At 32.7% G+C, this 5049-nt stretch overlaps 1 pseudogene; it reads right to left on the reverse strand.

Moving 5' to 3' along the window:
* Positions 1–1831: 1831 nt before the first annotated feature.
* LOC105137713 (V-type proton ATPase subunit G-like) lies at positions 1832–2440 on the reverse strand (annotated as a pseudogene).
* Positions 2441–5049: the final 2609 nt, after the last annotated feature.

A 5049-nucleotide genomic window follows, 5' to 3' on the forward strand; every position in this document is an offset into this window, starting at 1 on the left:
ACCTTTTTTTTCCTTACATGCTACGTTTCTTGGAAGTGAGTCGAGTCCAATGAAGCTATTTAAAGTGACGCACGTGCGGAGTCAAGACCACCAAAAGAGGGTGTCGCAGTTCGTGGACAACCGTACTCAGCACTTCGTGGTATGTTCATTCAATTATTTTATTTCATAAGTTATTATTTTCTTAAATCGAATATGATGATTTAAAAAAAAAATCAAGAGACCTATAATAGTAGGCTGAGGGAGAGATATAGGGATGATCCTTCAACCCATTCAGATTTTGATTTGGATTTGTGGATGGAGGTGGAATCATTTGGTGGACTCAATAAAAGTTGGGTCTACAGGCTCTCCAACACGACGGCCAAAAACTTGTAGTCGACCCGTAGTATCTCAACCGTTGGGAGCTCTCCATCAATATCAAGCAACTAGTCTGAGGACTTCATGGCTTTGAAACAATAATATGAACAACTCTTGATGAATTATAATCAGCTCCGTAAAATGGTCATGGAGATTAGATCAAGGATCGGTGATGATATATGTGCAACCTCTTTTTGGCTTTACGGTCCTACGAACAACCAGCCTCCTCCTCCTCCTCCTCCTCCAGTTCCTCCATTATTCTAGTTTAATTTTGTTTTTGAAACATATTAAATTTACAATGAATATTTTGATGAATATTATTTAATATTATTTATATATTTTTAATGTTTAATACAATTTCATTTGGTTAATTAGTTTTTTTTACTATTAATAAATAATTTTTTAAAATATTTTACATAACTACCAATGGCTTTATATATGGAACCATGCCATCAGTATTTTACCGAGAGTTTCAACAAAATTACCACTCATGCCACAATCATCAACGGATATATTATGTCGGTGTTTACCATTACTATTATCGATGGCTTATATCCGTCAACGGTATTTGACAGGTAGTTCTGAAATATTTACTGCCCGTGCCACAATCACTGATAGATGTTCTGTTGGTGATTTTCGATGAAAATACAGATAGAATTATAAAATTCTTGTGGGAAAATTTTTTTTAACATGCTTCGTTGTCTGTAAGACTGTTGTTGTTTGGTTTTTTTATTGTTGATAGAATTAACAACGAAAAGAAAAATTACTGACGCTTAAAATTCTGATGGATGGATCTCGTCGGTGGAGCTGTTAGTAAATATTTTACCGATGAATTGCACGCCTTACGCCGATGAAATTAATCTATCAATAGAACTATTTAACGGTGAAGTGAGCTCTATGGTAATGACCAAAAACATGCTTAAACGGGGGAAAATTGAAAATAAGAAAGGTGCACCTCTTATTAGATATAGTTGGCCACCTATGCTTCTTCTTTGCTGCACGCTACTCTTTTAATTCTCTCTTAACCTGTGACTGGATGACAAGAAAAAATATAGAACAGTACTAAGTGGCTGTTCAACGTTGGATTTACTTGCATGGTGCTGTCCTAGCAATGACTTGGATAGTTCAAAATATATCATTGACCAAAACAATAGATTTTTCATGATAAATCTCGTTTAACATAGTTGGTGTGATTAAAAGACTCAGTTATTATTGCCACAATCTTAACTATTCAAACTCGAAGTGAATAAAAACAAATCCAACTTCAAGGATATGAATGCCAAATTGCTAAATAGAAAGAAAATCTTTAGCAGAAAGGAAATAACCCTCACAAATCGCAATTTAAGCTACCCACCAATCTTTGAGTGTATTTAAAAGTATAGTTGTAGTTATTTTTTAAAGTATTTTTTATTTAAAAATATATTAAAATAATATTTAAAAAAAATTAAAATGTAAAATCAAATAGAATCTTCATGCATCAATAGTTCGCAGCTGTAACGTACTTGATGAGCATGTCACCGACATCTGACTGGACCTTAGAGGTTGACTTCTTCAGGTTTCGAATCTTTGCTTCAGTTTCCTCTTCAAGCTGAAGCCAGAGTTCCCACTTGTCTAAATGAGTTTGAAAACCAAAAAAAAAAAAGAGATAATAAAAGAAATTGCAATTCAAGCTAGATAATTGAAGCCATGTTGATGAAAATGCTGTTATTCGTATTCTTTATAGTTTCTGTTGGCAATAGATGAGAAACTGGAAATGGATGTAGCTGAGGAGATATCTAACCATACCTCACCAACTCTCTTTTGGTACTCAGATTCCAGGTTGGAATGATAAAGGCCTGCCTCTTTCTCGGCTTCCTCTTTATCTTGCCTTATCCTAGTTGTCTTCACTGAACAGAAATTTGAGATTTTTGTTGGATACAAACGATTTGGATTTATTGGAAAAGATCTACAAAATATAATGGAATGAACGAAAAAACAAGGAGATTATTCAGTTCTTACAGTTTCTAGCAGCAGTAGCAATATGTTGGGCCTCCTGTTCTGCAGTTAGTAGCATCTGGATCCCTTCATGACCTCCCATGGAATACATGGTAACAATGCAACCTAAACTAGAAAGCACAACTCCATGAGAAAATAAGTTTTCAAACACTCATAGCAGACACCCTATTACAAGAAAAGGAAAAATTCTGCACAATGTAGTAAACCGACAAAACCATCAAATTGCAGAAAACCAGGTACGAAGAAAAACACAAAACAACTAATCTGATGATAGCACATTCCATAAAACATACTACTAGCCAAAATAGCTAAACAAGATTTCTGAAGACACAATAAAAATTTTGGGAACAAGATTTTCAGGGAATTTAAAGGACATTATAACCATGACAGGTTCTTCAAGAGACTTTATGAGTGATGATGAACTTCTATAATTCAGATAGCTTTGCCTACCATCCTTATCAGTAATATTAATGGGACCATGTGCTTTCTTATTTGATTTTTCCCATTTGATGTTAGTCAAACTTCGGGTAAGACAGAATTGTCCCATCCAGCAAAGAAACAGCGCCTTTAAGATTCACCAGGCACTGAGGTTAGTCTCCCACCTTTTGGACTCACGTCTATCTTTTTTCCTCCCTCATTGGTTATGCTTTTGGATGGAAAAATTTTAATGACAACGAAGAGAACGAGGATTAGTGATAATCAGGTTTAAATGAAATTTAGTCTTGCTTTTTTTTGGCCTGTGCAATTGTTCTAGTGGTATGATCACCGCCAAAAAATCACAAAATCACCCCCGGACTGTTTTCTGTTTCAATTAGACTGTATGGACTTTCCTTAGTTTTTAGAACGCATGTATTTGTTCCCTCCGCAAGGCACCTTACATTTCCAGAAAAACTTGAATTTGCCATATTCTTGTTGACAAGAAACTTCTTGTTGACAAACATGCTAATTCACCATGCATGCAGTCGAACATTTGAACTTCATGACAGATTCTTTATGTTATAGTCGCTGCCCTCTTAGACCAGGCACTAATAAAATGATTTACATGCTGGATGATTTTCCTTCCAGCCCAACCGTTGTCTGAGGAGCACCGAGCAAGCAACACACAAGCATTTCAGATTTCTATGACTCCGCTTTTTGTTGGCCATAGCATGCCCATCTTTTTATTCAGAAACATTGAAACCAGTTTAGCAGCGATGTTGATCTTTTTTACGCCGTCTCCTAGATGATAAAAGAAGTTGGGAATATGCCTTTTACATGTTAAGCAATTCTATCTTCTTCTGCGCAATATGCATCACAAAATATTCTTAGAATGGATTTGCCTTTTTACCTGTGGAATGGGACATTCTATTTCGGTGTATATTTATTTGTCTGTTGTATTTTGCTTAACTGAACCAACATCAAATTAACTAGTCAGAACTATAGTTTTGGAGGAGCTTTTGCATGCCTTTCTTTAAATTACAGGTCGAATGTCTTTGATGATCAAGTGGTGTTTCCTTTCTTTAAATTACACAACGCTCACAAACCTTGATCGATTGAGAGAAAAAGCCGGGCGCGTAGCGTGGATTTTTTTTAAGGAAAAAAAAAAAATACAAGTCATATTTCTCTATTCTTTCATGTCATTGTTTCTTTAAAGAATATTTCTCTATTCTTTCATGTCATTGTTTTCTTCATTTTTTGTAGCTTTCTTATCCACGTCCTTTTAGGATACTGCGATAAGATAAAAATTTTGTATAATGTAAAAAATCATTTTAATGTATTTTTTAATTAAAAATAAATTGTATTGGGTTTGACTTGATATGACATATAATAGAATAATTGATAAAAATATAGTTTGAGTAAAAACAAATCAAGATAATATTAAAAAAAATTACTAAGACAATAACATATTGAATTGACTCAAATTTACTCAAATCAAATCAAGTTAACCTACTAAATCCCTAACCAAAGTCACAAGGCCTTGATAACTCTGTAAAAAAAAAAATTAATAAACACAATTCTTAATCAATCTAATATTAAAAGATGAATCTAAAAATAAAATTCAATTAAAAAAGAAGTCGGGTTAACCCAAGTTAATTTATCAAACTTGAGTAATGAGATCTAGATAATCTCATAAAAAAAAATTAAAACAAATTATAAAGTTCAATTCTCAATCAACTCAAATTTAAAGGATAATATTGAAAAAAATCAAATTAAAAAAAAAGACACAAAAAACATCCACTACCGGAAATTCAATAAATACAAATGGAATTATCGACGGTTGTTTTTGTCGATATTTTATAATGAAATTTATTGATAAAAAAAATTTATTACTAATTTCGTTAGTATATACTAACAAAAACAATTTGTTAGTACATATTTCAATCAAAATTACAGAAGAAGAAAATAAATTGCAATTAGGGTGAAATTCGGAACTATTTATGAAAACTATTCATGTTAAAAATCAAATCAGTAGTAGTTTTGGTAATATGTAGTAACTAGTGGCAATTTTGTAAATTTGAAACAAACAACCCCTCCCTTTTTGTTGGAGTTGGTTGACGTTACATTAGAAGAAAAATCAACGGGAGAGTGTTGGTTAATTTTGCAAATACAGAAATTGTAATAAGTAATAAAGTGATAAGTAAATATCATTTTATAAGGATTTATAAAAATTATTACTAATTACTAAAGTTTTTTAAATTATAATCTATTTGAGGAACCGAA

Source organism: Populus euphratica, unplaced genomic scaffold (genome assembly GCF_000495115.2).
Source record: "Populus euphratica unplaced genomic scaffold, PopEup_1.0 scaffold69.1, whole genome shotgun sequence".
In the NCBI taxonomy this organism is placed as follows: Eukaryota; Viridiplantae; Streptophyta; class Magnoliopsida; order Malpighiales; family Salicaceae; genus Populus; species Populus euphratica.